This window comes from Cydia fagiglandana, chromosome Z, assembly GCF_963556715.1.
Source record: "Cydia fagiglandana chromosome Z, ilCydFagi1.1, whole genome shotgun sequence".
NCBI lineage: Eukaryota > Metazoa > Arthropoda > Insecta > Lepidoptera > Tortricidae > Cydia > Cydia fagiglandana.
The window spans coordinates 36,104,544-36,124,220 of NC_085959.1; the positions used below are offsets into that span (position 1 = coordinate 36,104,544).

Here is a 19,677-nt window from a genome sequence, read left to right on the forward strand (position 1 = left end):
GCTTCTGTTATTAAGCCTCCTTGTGTTCATTTCTACTTCAGGCTTAAATAAAAAGTTCTCTCTTGGAATTATGCAGCACAAGAAAAGATACAATATGCTCCTAATAGAGCTGAAAGTTATTTCCATTGGGCCACGGATCCCTACGCCACGTCATTACCGCCCGTTCGTTGAAAAACGGAGCGTCCTTGCCCCGCCTGCCACGTGTTCGGCCCGGGCGGCTGCGTTAAAATAAATATTAGTAGCGTATTTTCGAACGCAGGCTTTCAGTTACACGGCCGCGCGTGGGAAAGAGACGGACGTAGTAAGAAAGCGACGGTTATCAACCCGATCAATAGTCGCAGCCGCAGAGCGCTCTGTGACGTCACGCGGCCGTCTCGTCATCTTTTGCTCGGGTAGTGACTACTGTTCTGTTGAAGAATGAAACACCGTTTCAGTAGCGAGGCGGATCGGCAGCCATTTATCGAGCTGCCGGTTCGCCCCGTATGACTAATAAATAAGACTAATAAGAACAGTTAGGTTATTTTGAATACAAGTGGCTCTGTGAGTGGGTGGAGCTCACGAAATAAGCCGGTTAAAAAAATATTACAATTTTACTATCGAATCTGCTTAAAAAATTACATTCAGTATTTGTATTTACTCTTGAGCACTACGTTCTAAATTTATTACAACATAAATATTTTAACCGTTACATCTCTTATGTAACTCGCAACAGTAAACCTTATTGGAGCGTAAGAAGGTGCATTTTATTTGTTACGTTAACTCATGAATAGCGGCGGTTAAGAGGTTAAGGTTATTTAATTATCTTCTGTAATTATAACGAAGCAAATTATCATTACGAAGACAACGCGTACTATTCATACAAATTCAGTACTTCAGCTAAAGGGCACCGGTATTGACCGCGAACTCTCTGAATCAGGTCAATGTTAAAAGAAACCTTCTTCCACTTTAATAATGAATTATTTCCGTGTAGAATAGGAATATCTGCAAAACAGGTACTTGTTTTAATTCGGCTAGAGACATAACGACATAAAATAAAACAACGCAGCTTTTTAGGGTTCCGTAGACAAATGGCAAAAAATGGAACCCTTATGGATTCGTCATGTGTGTTCTGACGTCTGTCTGTCTGTCCGTGTATGTCACAACCACTTTTTTCCGAAACTATAAGAACTCTAATGTTGAAACTTGATGTTTTTTTTATCCACAACCCATACGTGTCTATGGATAGGTCTTGAAAAATGATATTGAGGTTTCTAATATCATTTATTTCTAAACTGAATAGTTTGCGCGAGAGACACTTCCAAAGTGGTAAAATGTGTCCCCCCCCCGTAACTTCTAAAATAAGAGAATGATAAAACTAAACAAAATATATGATGTACATTATTTACCATGCAAACTTCCACCGAAAATTGGTTTGAACGAGATCTAGGAAGTATTTTTTTTAATACGTCATAAATCGTAAACCGCAATTTTTTTATGTTACTTGCTGCTACGGAACCCTTCATGGGCAAGTCCGACTCTTACTTGGCCGCTTTTTATGTCACATAGGATACAAATAGGTTAGATCTTTGACAAATTAGCAGTCATAGACCAAATGAAGGATTCATTCATTATTTTAGCTGAATAAAGTTTAAGACAAATTTGTGCATATTTTAAGTATATGAAGAGTCATTTTAACGCGAAATCAGGGAAAAAGTGTGTTATTATAAACCAGTAGGGCTAAGATGGACAGCTCGTTATTATTTGTCACCATGTCTGTCACATTCTAACAAATATGTAAGTGTGAAAGTGACGCATGACATGACAGCTGATAAAAATGCGACCATGATACCGCTTCAGTACGGATATGATGGTCGTTCTTGTCTACGTGACAGCGTGATAAAACGGTGTCCGTCACTTTCTAGTCCACGGTGTTAAAAAGTGACAGTAATTTATCACGTGGATAAAGATGGATAAAGCCGTCCATAATACGCCGGCAGGTTTTACTTAGTTTTTATCAGATCTACATACAGTGCATAGTAACTATAGAATTAACAAATGAAAGGAAAAAATAATGTTAACTTTCATGTATCAAATATATGTAAGGTAGAAGTACTAGTGCTCGACGCTGCACTAGTATTCGACATGGGACATGGGCACTTTATGTCAAAGTAATATAGTTTAAATTTGAACGGCGAATATTTTTCTGTATTCAAATTTAGTACTTGTCACTTTGACATAAGGTGCCGATGTCGAATACTAGTGCAGCGTCGAGCACTAGTACTTCTACCTTATTTACGACTGAAAACTACAGTACAGTTTAGAAGCACGACACCAAACATTCTTTCATAGATATTTAGTGAAGTGTAGTCTGAAAGCGAGCAATTTGAGTTGCGCGTGATAAATATGCAGAGCGCTACGCGTACCGTAGCATTGCCTACGAAGTTCGTAGCCGTGTCTACGGATGTATAATTTCTCATTTGAAATGTATTCTTTATTCTTTTTAAATAGTTATTAATTTATTTCATGTTATTATTGCATGCGGCAACTGGCCGGAGGAGGCCTTTGTTCAGCAGTGGGACTCAACATAGGCTCTGTAATCTCGACTAACTTACTAGGATACATTTTTATCTTGGAAACCATTCCACATATACTAGGAATCCTCTAGATCGAGTTTAGAGTAATTAATTCATGCAACCAATGATGCCGAAAATGCGAAGATGCGCGGGACGAGGTGAGCGAAGTCCCGTGCCGTTTGGTCCGTTCAAAGACACGGACGTCACGCAAAGACACTTTCGACTCGAACATGGAGTAAAATTACCGTATGCGTGGCAGAAGGGGTAGCGCGACTATGCTAAGTCTGGAGGATGTTTTGTCTGTGCCATTCCATTAAGGATGTGAAATAAGCCGTGTACGGGGCCAAATATTAAATAATTTAGACAAGGAATATTTCAAATCAAAGGTCACCATAATATGATAATAAAGCAGCCCACAGATTACCAGTTCGCCGGGCGATATCAGCCTGTCAGTTGTTCGGAACTGTTACCTTTTTGCGTTTAACTGACAGGCTGATATCGTCCGGCGTCCCTTAATTATTGTTCATGTCAGTCCAATAATATCAAACCAAAAGACTTCCGTGAGACACAGACATATTAAATTTACTATGGTCGCACTAATAAAAGTCTGCAGCGGATTTGATAGCCCACGCAGTGTAAGTGTTATTTATACGTCATAATTTCATAGAAGTATAACGTTTAAAATGACACTCTCACTGCGTGGGCTATCAAAATCGCTGCAGACTTTTTACGGTCTGACTGTAAGAACGGGTCACTCACGTATTTTAAGTCGGAAAAAGCTCGACATGTTTCACTCCGTAGCGAAGAGTGTCATCACGAGCATGACGAGGTGTCGAGCGTTTTTCGTCTTAATATATTTTAGTAACCCGGTCTTAATATATATATTTAATATCAAATCAGTTTATTACAATTCTGAATGCACCTCCAAGTCTAGCAGCCGTTAACATAGAATTCACAAAGGAGCTCTTGAACTGGATGAAGTCTGAACATACTGTATTTAATTTCTCTAGAGCAATGTAATTTGCTTTGCTTTGTATTCGAGTCCGGACTGTTTGCAGAAATACGCTGCCGTATTCAAACTTCAAGATATTCACAAGAGACGACACGTACTAGATCCGTTATAGTTTAGATATCAACTTGTTCTCTTTTGCAGCGCAATTCGGGCAACCAATGTCACTTTTACGTTAGATAGCGTAAGATATCTATTAGATGTGAATTGGATCTCTAAGTCATATCCTGAGGAAATCGTTCAAGAGTATCTCCAGAATTGCGCAAATGTCAAATTTGACAGGTTAGATCTTAAGCATATCGTTATCGTATCTTGGTGATGTCTAAAAGATATCTAATAGATGTTTATTTCTAACTTTGTATGAAAAACCCTCTCACCCCAAATACGAGGCACTACGGGGTGAGGTGGCTTTTCCTCTTTATCGTCAAAGTTATGAAATGGAACTACTCAAAATAACATACAAACTAAAATACAAACGTCCGAACCACTTATTATATACACCATTCAGTTTTCACATGAAAAAATAAATTTTTTATCGAGGTTTGAAAGTCAAATTTCACCCAACTCACCCCATTTTACGGTACTGGTAGAATGAATTGAGTCAGTTTTTGTCAGTTGGTCTAGATTCTACAATCTTGCAATATTAGCGGAATTAATCTATTAATGTCCCTACGACAAAACAATTTACTCGTTACCTTTTACTTACTTGGCACTAGTACCTCTACCTACAGTTTGGCACTGACATAAAAGCTAGCGTGAACATAACTTACTTTCTATGCATCTCGCTTGTACTATAGTATGCTAGTGCCAGCGAGATATTTATAAAGTAAATTACGTAGACGTTAGTGTATAATAATGTAAATTTTCACAGTGTTTTTATTCTGTTCATGACTATTTATTTCTGTATAGCTATTTTCATTTAAGTACATGGTTAGCTTTATCGATCTTTATCCACGTGATAAAATAACTGTCACTTTTTAACACTGTGGGATAGAAAGTGACGGACACCGCTTTATCACGCTGTCACGTAGACAAGAACGACCATCATATCCATACAGATTTCTTTCCTTTCGAGTACATCATGTTCATGTTGCACATAAAGCACACGACAATCAGTAAAAGATAACCAAGGTGTCATTTGCTAGAAAAGCTCGGCCCAGGCGTGCCAAGCGAAAACACCTTAATTACGCCGAGGCAGGTAATTAACGGTAGCGCCAGTATCCGATATGTTTACACTGTACTTTACGCCTTTGTAATACGGTGAAAAATGTACTCTTTGACGTTGACGGTACCTTAGGTATTTCGACTTGACACGCTAGAGATAGTGCCGCAACATCACTAGTCAGCGCGACGTAAGATCTTATTAGCAGGAGTCTTATTTAAGTAGTCAACTTGACAGACATGAGATACTGCCGTATTCGAACTTTAAGATAGTTATTCACAAGAGACGACACGTATTAATAGATCCATTCTAGATACGAAATGTCAAATTTGACAGGTTATATCTTAAACATATCGTTATCGTATCGTGGTGATGTCTAAAAGATATCTAATAGATGTCTATTTCAAAATCCGAATCGGGCCCATAGTTGCTATACATGACTACCACTATGTTTATTTACGAGTAAAATGCACATAATTATGGTAGACGTTGTTCATTATGTGTACAAAAAAAAGTGTTATGGATATTGATAGCCAAACTTGGCACGGCTGAGTCACCGCGAAACTTGGTTTTGTGTTATTATTGTCGTTATATAGCATGGATTACCTTACCACACAGACAAAACATCCACCAGACTTAGCATAGTCACGCTACCCCCTCTGCTACGCCACGCATACGGTAATAATTACTCCATGTTCGAGTCGAAAGTGTCTCTGTGTGACGTCCGTGTCTTTTGAACGGACCAATCACGGCACGGGACTTCGCTCACCTCGTCCCGCATTTTTGGCATCATCGGTTGCATGAAATAATTGCTCTAAACTCGGTCTAGAGGATTTCTAGTCTATGAGTTTAGATACCAACTACTTTTGCAGTGCAATTCGGGCAACTATGTCACTTTTAAGTCAGATAGAGTAAGATATCTATTAGATGTGAATTGGATCTCTAAGTCATATCCTGTGGAAATCGTTCAAGAGTACCTCCAGAATCGTGCAAATGTCAAATTTGACAGGTTAGATCTTAAACATATCGTTATCTATCTTGGTGATGTTTAAAAGATATCTAATAGATATCTATTTCAAAATCCAAATCGGGCCCTGTGATTTGTATAACAAAAGTATAAACACATTTGTTACACCAAAAATCTTGCAATGTTCTCTACATTCTACACTAACACTTCAGAGTTGCAAGAGTCGCATATCGTTTACTATGTCATGATTCTGTCGAGATTATTCAACAGGTAATTTTCTATAATCTCGACCACCTGCACTTTATTTAAAGGTCCTTATCACAGTCAATCGATGCAGCCTTAGCAACGTCTGAGGCAATTAACATCTACACTAGTGCCGCTAATTATAAAACTAGAGCACAGAAATACGAAAATGGAGGACCCTATTATGGAGGTGCTGGTGAAAAATGTACCAAACTATTAAAGGAGGAGAGTTCATTTTGCTTTAGCGTGAGTCATTGGTTGATGTGTTGGCCAGCCCAGAGAGGTTTGCTAGCAAGGTTTGATAAGGACGTGTCGTGTTCTGTATAATTTAGCACTTAAGCAGTCGAGATATTGTATAAGTAGTTATAGTGCGTCAAGCAAATCTTGTCAGTAGCAATGTAAAGCAAACTAAAGTAGGGCAACACTCAAAGAGTAGTATTGCGCTAAGAAAAGCAGCAATGTACAGTCAGCAGCAGAAGTCGCTATGCACTCCAGGTGCTCAAAGAGAGGTAAACGTTTAAACTGTCAAAAAGTTGTTGACTGTCATGGTAGTATTTACTTGTGAGCGCTCAACGTGTCACAAATATGTTAACAGTCGCTATTCATTAATTTCTACACTTACAACAAGTCATTGATACCTTAGCTGTCAAAAAACCAATGGTATCTAAGTGGTCAACGTGTCAAATATATCTGAACAATATGGAAAAATAGACTTTAAAGCATACAAGTATGGTCGAATATTGAATAAAAGTTAGCCATGCTAATTTCAGGTAAAGCGTTTTGACAATCATCGAAAGCAGTACAGTCTTGTCATCACATACATCTATCTCACGTTTTGCCCTTCAACCATTTGACAGGAGCCTTTCGGTCAACTTACTGCAAACTATTTCTTTTAACAGAATCGTCAAGACGAATGACACATAGCAAAAGCTAACTGAAGCCGAATTTAGAGCCAATTGTCAAGGCACGTCGTGGTCTCAGTAACAGGCGTTTGCTTTTCAAAGCAGAGACTGCGGGTTCAAATCTCAGTCGTACGCACCTAGAGATTACAGCTTTTTGTTTTTTTTTGGGTTTCATTTCTTTTATTAATTTGTGTCTTCTGGTTTTATGTTGATTTCGCATTAGTTTATATAATTTTTGAAGATAATGTCACATGTAGCGTATGTACGACTTTCTATCAGGACGTTGTAGGTTTGAACCCGCAGTGGGCGTTACTTAGATTACTCCTGTGCGGAATGCCATTTGATATTTACTACTCAAAAATCACGTTTGTTGTATGGGAGCCCCACTTAAATCTTTATTTTATTCTGTTTTTAGTATTTCTTGTTACTTATAATAGCGGCAACAGAAATACATCATTTGTGAAAATTTCAACTGTCTAACTATCACGGTTCCTGAGATACAGCCTGGTGACAGACGGACGGACGGACGGATGGATGGACAGACGGACGGACAGCAGAATCTTAGTAATAGGGTCCCGTTTTACCCTTTGGGTACATACGGAACCCTAAAAATGCTGGTCTCTTCGAAAACTGACTAAATTGAGACCTACAAAATCGATATCTAAATAGAAATAGTCTTAGTTTTATTTTTCAAAACGTTCGGGGTTCGATTCCCGAGCTGAGTACACATTTTTTTTTAATGTATGAATGCAGTTTTTCGTGTTACTAAAATCGATGACATGATTCCTAAGAAGAGATCGGTATATCTTATAGTATCAGATTTTCCCATACTGGCCGATCTAAATGGGCCACCCTGTATACTACAATAAGTGGGCTAAATAAATATATTAACATAGGTATATAATATGATCAACAGTTTGGAAGAACAGCCGCATATGACAGTTAAAATAAAAAAAACCGATCATTCTAGTAGAACCTACTTATTTATTGTATAAGTTTGACACTTAACGATAAAATACTTCTTTAAGAAAGGAGGTGTCAATTCGTAGTGCTACAGTATTTATTTTAAAGTTAAACAGATAAAATGTTGATGCTTAGTTACCATTAAAATAACAACTGCTTAGCAACTGGTGGCACCCTGGCTGCTGACGTACGTGATTGGCAGTGCGTATAGGTATTAATGACAGCAGCTTGAATTTGATTGCTTAGTTACCACTGACTTTTTAACCGTTATTGTCATTGTGATTAAATAAGGATGTATGTGTTAAAGAAAAACTCAGAAGTTAAGGTATTTGTGACGAACTGAAAGCCTACGTGAACATGACATCTTAGATGTCCTTATTTTTGTGACGATTGAAGTGTATATGTTTTCTTGGACACCTTGCCCGCTCAGGTATATCTGCTGCTGACTGTACAATGTGCATCGAACCAAAACTTTTTTTTCCGCTGAGCGCGCCTTGTCACGTACGTCAATTCAAATTGTCACTCGCGGATTCTCTATTGAAAATGTTTGAAATTGTTATTAATACGTATGGACGGACAATTTAAAAGCGGTGTGTGATGTTTATAAAAATGATTAACTAATTTGAAGATCTCAAAATAAAATTGTAAATGGACTATGCCGTTAAACAAGAATGTATGAATAAAATCATTGCTTCAGCAGGTAGATGTCATACTGGATTTTCATATTTTATTAGATTTCTCAGTTGGCACTGTAGGCATTGTAGGCACCTTAGCTTTAATTAAGCACAGTCTTATTTAATATATTGGTATTTAATGGTGACACAGCAGAAATATCTCTTGAAATAGAATCGATTCAGAATATAAACATTGTAAACCATTTGTAAACAAACAAAATGATGGCTGTCATTCGCGATCCACATTCCACAGATAAAACACAGATGACACGCGATTTTCGAATTATTCGAACACAGTGTTGCTAACCCGCGATTTTTCAAATTTGCCGCCGTTTGCTACTGACAAGATTTGCTTGACCCAGTATATATTTTCACTTTACTATATCTTTAATTTTAAAGAAACTTACTGATCTTGTAACTATTCATATTATATGTTACGGGTAATGTTAGAAAATGATTAAACTTAAGTTTACCCGGCTCAAGGCCCCTACGCTTTCTGTTCTCTTTGACGGCGCAGCAACTAGTATCATTTCTCTCTCCTCGCTATTTTAAAAATGCCATTTGTCAAAAAAGGACAACCATACTGTTGACAAGGTGAACTTCAAATCAAGTGTTGCCTTTTTTTATGCATCCAGGCTGTGTATGTGTGCGTAAAAACGTGTATGTGTGCTCTTTTAGGGATGTGAAAAGTCGATTTTAAACATGTTATATATCGATAAACGCTACACAGCGGAACGAAATAGCTATTAATTGAAGCTTCAATATCTTCGTTAAACATATACATAATTGAAATGCTAATGAATAATAAATATATTAGAATATAATAAAATAGTTGAATTATTGCGGAACACATATCTTAGTAGGTATTTATGTATTTTAATTAAATATCTGAACTTTCCCTTGGTTCCCTGCTGGGGCGTGACGATAAAATTGTGATCTGATAACCACAATAAAGAATAAAAGTGTTTTTTTCATTTTAGATATCGTCAAATCTTTGAAGTAAAATTAAAATTGTAAGAAATGTCGATAGTTTATCGATATGACTTTATCGACATGGCTACAGCAATGTGGTGTTAAATTGTTAATCGTACACTAAACAAAAGTGGCAACAGTGACAGCTCGCTGAGACACCGTCTCTATATATTATAAGTCTATGACCCGGCTACAACTAGTATTACCTACCCAAGCCTTTTGGGTAAAGTCCGAAAATTTACACAACATTCATCTGTATTCGGGGTTTACCCGTACACACCTAGGTCTATGCAACACTGGCTGGGCAATGGTGTAAAAGTTGATTTAATTTTCGGGCTTTGCCGAAAAGGCATGTATGTTCAGTATGCTTGACAAACAACTGGATAAGCACATAAGCCTCAATGATGCACAGTTTGGTTTCAGGAGCGGACTGTCCACGGAGGCGGCAGTTCTCTGTCTCAAGCATACTGTCCTATACTACACGGACAGGAAAACTCCCGTTTACGGGTGTTTTCTTGATCTAAGCAAGGCCTTCGATTTGGTGTCCTATGAAAAGTTATGGCAAAAACTGCATGAGGACACAACATTGCCCAGTCAGCTGATTGAAATGTTCAAGTACTGGTATGGTCATCAATATAATGTTGTCAAGTGGGCAGATTCATTGTCTGATGCTTACAGGTTGGAGTGCGGGGTGAGGCAGGGGGGGCTCACGTCACCTAAGCTCTTCAGCTTGTATATAGATCGCCTGATTGGTGAGCTCAGCAATGCCATGGTCGAATGCTCAGTGGGCGGTAAATTTATAAATAACATAAGCTACGCAGACGACATGGTGTTGCTGAGTCCATCAATCAGTGGCATACAAGACCTGTTGACGATATGTGAGCGGTATGCGGATTCTCATGGCCTCAGGTATAATGCCTCGAAGAGTGAGTTGTTAGTTTTTAAAGCGGGTACTAAGAGCTACCCGCGTACCCCTCAGGTTAAACTTGGCAACACTCCTCTCAAGATAGTCGAAGAATTTAAATACCTGGGGCACTGGGTTACGTCATCCCTCATAGACAACAAGGACATCGAAAGGGAACGCAGGGCGCTGGCGGTGAGGAGTAACATGTTGATCCGTAGATTTGCTAGGTGTAACAGAAACGTTAAAATTACCCTATTTAGGGCATACTGTCAGTCATTTTACACCTGCAGTCTATGGATCAACTATACTCAAAAAACCTACAACGCCCTGCGCGTCCAATATAACAACGCTTTCAGGATGCTGTTGGGGCTCCCGCGGCATTGCAGTGCGTCAGGCATGTTCGCGGAGGCGCGCACGGATGGCTTTCACGCGATAATGCGAAAACGTGTCGCGTCCCTGCTGAGACGTATCGCCGGTAGCCCCAACAGTCTCCTGGAAACAGTGGCAGGACGGGAAGATAGTCCCTTTCATTACTACTGGAACAAGATGCACATGTTGCCCACCTAGTTTTTAAGTGTAGTTTGTAAATGTATATAGAGTTTAAGTTTTATTTAAGTGTACTTATATGGAATAATTTAATTCTGAAATAAATGATATATTATTATTATTAAAGGCTTGGATAATACTAGGTATACCCAGGTAAAATTAAGTTTATTTAAATTAAGTATACCCATGTACGGGTAATGCTAGAATATTAAGTAAACTTAGGTTGTTAGGTTATAGTAATTGAAATGTTGCAAGTGATACGTTCTGTACGGCTACCATCAGTTTGGCATTGACATAAACGCTATCGTGAACGTAATTTACTTTCTATGCATGTCGCTCGTACTGACATATTAGTGCGAAAGAGATATATAGAAAGTAAATTACGTTCACGATAGCGTTTATGTCAATGCCAAACTGATGGTAGCCGTACTGCTATATAAATTTATGATGATAAGAAAGCGCTAGATTATGCTTATTATATATATATATATATGTATGGGGCTCAACCCCAGCATGACCCAAACTGGACCCAAATGATGGCGAATCTATTAAATAAAATGTGTACTGATAACACCTTCAATCAAAATCTAACCCCAGACCTAGCGATACTATACATGGGAGTGAATATTCATGGGCGAAACAGATTTAGTGTTTTTATTCTTATACCTATCTATTTATGCTCCAGAACTTTCCTGTAAAAGAAACCGTTTTCTGGGCCCGCTTCGGATTTTGAAATAGACATTTATTAGATATCTTTTAGATATCGCCAAGATACGATAACGATATGTTTAAGATCTAACCTGTCAAATTTGACATTTGCGCGATTCTGGAGACACTCTTGAACGATTTCCACAGGATATGACTTAGAGATCCAATTCAGATCTAATAGATATCTTACTCTATCTACCGTAAAAGTGACATTGGTTGCCCGAATTGCGCTGCAAAAGAGAACCAGTTGATATCTAAACTATAACTTATCTAGAATGGATCTAGTACGTGTCGTCTCTTGTGAATATCTTGAAGTTCGAATGCGGCAGTCTGTCGGTATAATCATTCAATCGTGCACAAATATTTTGTGTGATTGTTTCAAATAAAGATTGACAGAGTCTTACACAATATTATTCAAACGTTCCAAAGTATTGTTGCAGTCCGTATTTAGAGTAATTTGCAAGTTGATGCCTTACATTTTCAATATACACTGAGAGAAAAATCATCACCAGGCGGCGTAGCACGGTCGCGTTTTTATCCCTTGTCACCATGCCTGTCACGTTCTAACAAGTATGTTAGTGCGAAAGGGACGCGCATAGTGATAGTCGATAAAAATGTAACCGTGCTGCGCCCGCAGGAATTAAAAAACAGTTCTGTACTGGGGGAAAAAATGAAGTTTTAGTAATAATTATGGACGTTTCACTATTTCTGTAAAGTTTATTTATTTCTACAAACAGCTCAGTAATCCCAAATATAATTTCAACAAACAGATAATAGAAATTGCAAGAACTAATAGAAATTGCAAAAGTCCATTTGTTCCTATTAGTTAACTCTCCTTGTCCCCGGATTAAGTTTATTTTTGTAATTCTAAGTGTATTTTTGTTGTAGTTTTCTCTCAGTGTACTTATAAATTAAGTATGTAATGTACCTATTACATATTATATATCTACCCAATATAAGGTAGTTCTTAAATCTCTTTAAAACTGCTAATGATTTTGTTAATTCACGTTTGAAACGTCTTGAGATTGATTAATGAAAATCTGCTCGGTTGCTTGAAGTTTTGATAAGCTTATTAATACGGGCAATAAATGCTTAATTAGTTAAAGTTTACGTGTTTACGTGCTGACGCGATCGCTTGGACAAGTCTCCACGGAAGACCAGCGTCAAGATACCTGAAAGGTAACTTGTCATTAAGCTGAGGGGAGACCTATTCAGTGACGTTCATGTTTTATACTTATAAAAGTGTTGTATTAGTTTTAAGCAATACTGTAAGCGTCCTGAATAGATTTATTTTCTTTAATTCTTTCTTTCTTTTTAAAGTGGTCTTCTGAACGTATTGTAACATCTGGCCTACATCCGTAACGACGTGTTTCAACCTCCTGATGGGTTTTATTACACATAGAGCAACCTGAGGATAAAAGATACACTAACCTTGCTTGGCTCTTGACTAAGTGCCAGTTGCACCAACCACATTTGACAGACTGATCATCGTCAGCCGGCGCGCCCCGCGCCTTTACTATGAAACTTTCCATACATGAAAATTTAGCGAACTCTTTAACGTTCGTAACAGTTTGGTGCAACCGACCCTAAATATAACCTACACCAAACGTTGACAGTTAAGATTTATCGAATACGAGTCCCATCAATGACAAATTGACAATAACTGAACAGAGAGACCGCCAATTGACACCCCTTTATGAGATTATGTGGGTACGATTTAAATAAATTACATGATGAGCTCTGATTCGTCCGGTGCTTATATCAATTGGACACCGATTTAGGCCACGGCCTGTATATAATAGCAAAACTATGTCATCAGGCATTTTTTTAAATTATAATAAAATTATTTCTTTAACCTTTTGGACGCCAATTACCGATATATCCGCACCGCAGGTCCAACGTAAAAGACAGATTTATCGGTCACAGACCACAAAGCGACATAGACCTGCGTGCATATGCATAAAGTTCAATTTCAGTTTTGACACTTCGGTGACGTGGCGTCCGAGTGACTGCTTTTGTGTTTGACACGGCGTCGAAAAGGTTAAATTTATAAAGATTCTGAATATGATAGTATTGATAGTGTTTTATAATATTCCTTGTCACACATTACTAGTGGCTCTGTGAACTGTAGAGCTCACGAGAATAGCTTACAATTGGATACTTTAAACTTTAATATATGGCACCGCCATTTTGAAAAAACTCCAGTGATTCGACCATAGAAATTAATTATCGCACCTGCTAGCAAAATTTCAAGAGAATTGGTTGAGAATTGCGACCTGATCCGGTCATACGAAAGCATTTTTACTCAAGCTGGCTGTGTGGGACTACCATCGCCATTTTCTTTCAAAATTCAAGTTTTACATCGTATTCATTATTTAGTGCACACAAATAATGAAGATGAAAAAACCGCTTTAAGTAGTATTAAAATATCCCAATTGAGATAAGAATGCTTGTGACTTTGTTGCCTATTTCTTGCTATTTAGATAGATTTGAGAACGTAAGGAAATTAGTTATGCATTAGGTAAAAGAAATGTAAAGTAAATTAGAATGCCTTCTTCTTCTTCTACGTAGCGCTATCCCGGCCTTTGCCAGGGTCCGCTTTCCTACTTGCCTTTCTCCACTTTGTGCGATCCTGTAGGCCTAGCACATGACCCGTCCATTTCTAACTATGTTATTAATAAAAGGGGGACGGGTAGTCTATCTCGCTGCGAGATACTGTCGCGCCAATCATGTGCTAGCCCGGCTGGGCGTTCTCTCGTGCAGGGCTCGGAAACCGGTTTTTGCTCCATACAAAAATACCGGTATTATTACGTTCTTTTTCGTTCTTTGGTTTATTATTTCTTTTTTAATTGGACAATCTAATAACACAAATTCGTTACCTAAATACATGATCCAGTCCTACGTAAAGAGCATAAAATAATTCAAAATATTGGTCTATTTAGGGGTTTTTTAAAAATACCGGTTCCGAGCCCTGCTCTCGTGTGAGCCCGTTTACGCTCATATCCGCTTTCACGACATCGAGCCATCGCTGTTTTGGTCTGCCTTTGGGTTGGGGGCCTTCCGCAGAAAATTAGAATGTAAATAATTTAAATGATCGGACCTCGGATTCCAAGAAGCATAATTTATTGACAGGGTAAGGAGTTTCTATATCGATAAACTCAATTATCGATGCTTCTCTCATATAGCTACTATCGCTCCATGTATTGTCTGTTAAAATATAATTTTATTAATATTTTTAACATGAATCAAACTAATGACTAAATTGCTTTCTTCTTTATTTTAAAGAGATTTTTTAAACTTTATGCATCATTATTTCTTCCTAACCTTGCGATCAAATATATGTATAACATGATTTTTGTAAACTTTATCAATTTTATCAGCGACCTCGAAATAATACTTAAAACAAATATGTAAAATACAGTTACAAACAAAACTGGAGATGATCACTAGTATCTATTAGGGAACAGTATCGATAATTTAATTTATCGATATAGGAACTCTCTAGCTCTACCTGTCAATAAATCATGTCCGAGGTCTGCGTGTTTACAAAGCAGATTAACCATTGACTTGTTGATAATTGTCATATGAGCAGGGCCTACCGTTGACGCAAACATGACGTGATTTAGTATTATAACTAAGGTACTTGCACCTAATAAGGCCCAGTTTTAAAGCTTGCTCAATTTCAAAATTTCATACTTTTATAAGTGTAAATGAGTTTAAATTTCTCGCCCATGTTTGGTTAGTACCATAGACAAAACTGCAAGTTCATATCAAAAATGAAAAAAATCAAAAATTAAATTAAAAGTGGGCCTTATTAGGCGCAAGTACCTTAGTCATCGTAACTTTTACAGCATTTTTGGTGCAGCGGAGTGGTATTAACGGAATTGGTATAGATAATTCCAACTGAAATGGTAAATTAAGGTCAATATTAACATAATTAATGCTTAATTAATTATTAGGGTTAAAATTGTTTATACCGATTCCGTTAACACCACTCCGCTGCACCAAATATGCTGTAAAAGTTACGATGTCTGATTTTAACACTACATATTGAGATAACTAATCTTATCGTACTAAAGGTATTAAATTATGTAAGGAAAACGTACTGGTGCTCGACGCGGTCCCAGTACATACATGTTATCTTGAAACTTAAGTCATTGTCATCTAGAAACTTAAGTCATTGTCAATAGAGGTGACAGCAAGGTTTCATCTCATCTCTTGGGCATTAGCATGTCGAGCACAAGTACGTTTACCTTATCATTTAATAAACTATATAAGAACTATATAACTATATAAGAAGTTGAGTGACAATAAGATGAAAGTCAGATGTTCTGTACGGATTGTCAAGTATCTATAAAGAGGTTGACAATGATTAATAATTACAAAAAGATTAACTGGAATTATACTCTACCTATGTAGCATGACGTCATTTTTGCGTCAACGGCATGATACGTACGAGCCCCGCATATGAGTAATATGAGTATAATGGCCACTTACGGCCAGTTGCACCAGCCACATTTGACAGACTGATCAACGTCAGCCGGCGCGCGCCGGCGCTTTACTATGAAGCTTTCCATACATAAAATTTTAGCGAACTCTTTAACAATATAAACAGTTTGGTGCAACCGACCCTTAGTAAAGTAATCAGTACCATACTTCTCTAGTTTAACATAAGGTAAAACGTCCTATATGTTTTAGCGTACGTAAAATTGGGGTAGAACAGTGTCAAAATACATCACAAGCTGCAAATACTGTGGTGAAAAGGAGACAGGATGACGCGGCCGCCCGGGCCAAGAGCTAGACGCTAGACCTACGGAAAAACCGCTAACACAAAGGAGTAATTTAGGAAAGCGACAAAAGATGGCGTTGAATTTACGAGCATATACATAGAGACTCCAATTCATTACCTATTCTGTACATATCAATTAACTATAACGTAGTACGCCCAATCCAACGTCAATCAACAGTAATTTTGAACATATTTTAACACCCTTTGCAGCTTTGTGAAGTGAGCAATGAGGACATGAGGTTATAATATGTACTATTACATGCAAGCAATGTAAGAACATGTTACTTGTCATACTACCTTGTCGTCTTGTATCGAAACAAATTCCTGGCATTCGCACCTACGCGTTAATTAAAGTTTCCCTGTGCTAAGGAAACCAAGAGATACTTAGATATTTGCCTTTGAAACATAGGAAAAACAATTCGCCATATGCATAAATCTTAAAATCTATGAGTGATTGAGATGAGTGTCAAGTAACATGCTTTTTGATAAACTGAATAGAGGTTATGAAGGTATGAGATATTCGGCCCAGAATCAAGGATTGTGTAATAATACAGTAGGGATAGCTGGCCTTAAATACCAACCTACTGTTAGATGGATCGACTATTCTGCAAAGAATTTGGCGCAGAATCCGTAGAGAGCTAGAAAGAGAGGACTAATGCCTTTCGATATTTAGTCAAAATACTTGATAATTGAAAAAAAATCTATGAAACTACATCGTTACTACGTTGTAATAGTAATTTTTTATGAGTTCTATCAATATCTCAGTTGTTTTTATACTTTGCGATGAGCAGAGAAAACGATTTAAGTAATTGTTGCAATAAAAACATTGTGACGAATTGAAAAAAAAACTTCACGTTCAAAAAAAAGGTTTATATTTCACGTATTTTTGGTATTAAAGATCAGACCTTTGGAACCGTAGGAATGCTATAAAGTACCATGACCCCAGAAGAGTTAACGTTTTTAGAACATAAATGCTGTGTCTAAGTATTGAGCTTTAGCCTCAGTTTAGAAGATTTTAGATTGTGCGTGTTATTTGCCCTGTTTTATATTGCCCTGCTCAGCGAAGCCTTACAATCTAGGACTCACCGAACTTAAGGGCATGGGCGCGGCAGGTTGTACGGTAGCACTCCTTTAATAATCACGTGTCTACGTAGTATTTACGACGTAAAGCCGTAAATTGTAAGTCTCTTATAATCCCTGGATGTTCATTTAACAACTAGAGGCAGAGCTAAGTACACAGCACAACCCCCACCGCAGTCCACTTTTTAGGTTAACTAGTCTCTCTCATTAAACACGATTTTGAATTGAAATATACTAGTCCATCGAACTTTTCCCTCGAAGTAAGGTATTGCACTTGGGTCATTAAGATTGTTTCAGTGTTAGTTAATGTTCTGTTAGTGTCACCTTAAAGTCTAAAGGCATTGATAACATTTGAGGTTGGCACCGCAGTGTCCACGTGCACGTCACGACGGTATGAAAGGGATGAGTGGTGATGGTCTGCCACGACTGGCCATAACACGACGGTGACGAAAGGTCAGGAAAGCCTAAAACCTGGCATGGGCTCAAGCAGGGGCATTCCTGACGCCAGCGACCCATCGACACTCCCAGCGGCTCGCCATATGCCTTATTATTTGTTAATTGGATTTCGCAAAACAACAGGCAGGATCTGAGGCGAGACGGCTGAGATTGTCCGCCGCAGGAGCGAGCAGCAGCGCCATCTAGGAACCCTCATGGGGACCTAGAGAGCTACTCCTCACCACCTGCAGATGATAAAAACGGCACGGCGCCCCGTCCGCAGACCGCCACTCACACAACCGCGAGAACCACTAACAGACTTGCACTAGACGGGAGCAACGGTCAGCGGACGGGCCGAGGTCGCAAGAAGCGAGCGACGAGCGAGCCGGCATTTTTTTTTATGTGACAGCGATTGCATACCGTCGTCAGAGCGTGGCTGCGTGTGGTGGTAGCGGTCGAGTGGGCCATGCTGTCAGGCGGCGCGGGAGAGGCGCGGGCCGGGCATGGCGGGTTGCTGCTCGACACTGCGGTGCGGGCGTCCGCGGCGCGCTCTGCACGCCACTGACCCGCACTCCTACCCGCCGCGCGTCGCCGCCCGCCGACGTTCGCGATCGCAAGTCTTTTATGCGCGCGCAAGTGTCGCACCGTGCCGTAAGTCCGCCTACGACTTGGCCTTGCCATTTTGGAGGGTGGTCTCTTCACCAAATCTCTTTCTTCAACATAGACTCTATGCTCATCGACCATATGACTTAACACCGCACGAGTCGACCAGCCGGCCACCTACACGCGGCGGGGGGTGCCCGCAGCCGCCCGCTGTCGCCTGCAGACGCAGCGCGCGCCCGCCCCCCGCGCGCCGCCATGCGTTCCCACCCACGCCCACTGCACTTCTCAGCTGTGCACTCCGAAGGGCTTATCGTAGGGCGTATTGTACGATAACAGACATTCATTCTAAACTGGTAAACGCAAATTGCATTATTCAATCAAGCCTGAAATCGTAAATACGAATATTGAAATCTAAATTGCGAATTTTAAATGGGGTAAAGACATATTTTATTTGGTAGTTAGAATTAAAATAATATAAAAACCAACCATTTATTATACTGTTTCTCTAATAAGAGTATTTTTACAGCGGTTGCCACAGTACAGCCAAAATGTATTTTTTAAATAATATCAGGGCAACTACTGCGAATAAAAGCTATGTGCGCCATAAGAAAAACAGTTTTTGCAAATGCATAAAGTACGGATATGCACTTTTGCACTTGTGTGCACATTTACTTGTTAATTAGTTGTAGGTACAAAATAAGACTTCAGATAACAAACTTTCGCTAAATTTATAAATAAAATATTAATAACAACAGCCCATTACATATTAAAACCCCATAGCAACATCATAAACATTCCCACCGAATCATAAAGGATTAGCAAAATCTTTTCGTAAACAAAGAAACAAGCGAAAGCGCAGACAGCAGTTATTAGTCAATCGACGTTTGTAAACACCACGGTAGGGCACGCAATTCACGGGGAGCGAGTATTGAGGGATCCCGTTGCAGTACTTGCAGTCTCGCCCGAGTTTCAAACGAAAGTGAAATGCAGTTTCCTGGTATCGCGTAGCGCGTCGCTGTCGAGGGAAGCCCTTCCATTTATCTAGAAATGCCTTGGGGCCCGATTCGGATTTTGAAATTGACATCTATTAGATATCTTTTAGACAGCGCCAAGATACGATAACGATATGTTTAGATCTAACCTGTCAAATTTGACATCTGTGCGATTC

At 38.8% G+C, this 19,677-nt stretch overlaps 2 protein-coding genes across 3 annotated transcripts in view; one reads left to right on the forward strand and one right to left on the reverse strand.

The window, feature by feature from the left end:
• Nucleotides 1-18,692, reverse strand: part of LOC134678620 (voltage-dependent calcium channel type A subunit alpha-1) — a 100,986-nt gene extending 82,294 nt beyond the window's left edge. Inside the window, exons 1-2 of one of the 2 annotated variants that reach the window (XR_010100214.1) lie at nucleotides 18,327-18,689; nucleotides 17,478-17,942 (exon numbers count right to left, since the gene is read on the reverse strand). The gene's annotated coding sequence lies outside the window, so the exon portion shown is untranslated. Of the gene's footprint in view, nucleotides 1-17,477; nucleotides 17,943-18,326 lie in introns of both variants that reach the window. The other variant, XM_063537250.1, reaches the window with a different exon arrangement.
• The window catches only part of LOC134678644 (uncharacterized), a 123,051-nt gene that overhangs the window by 93,839 nt on the left and 9,535 nt on the right, over nucleotides 1-19,677 (forward strand). The gene's annotated exons all lie outside the window — the stretch shown is intronic.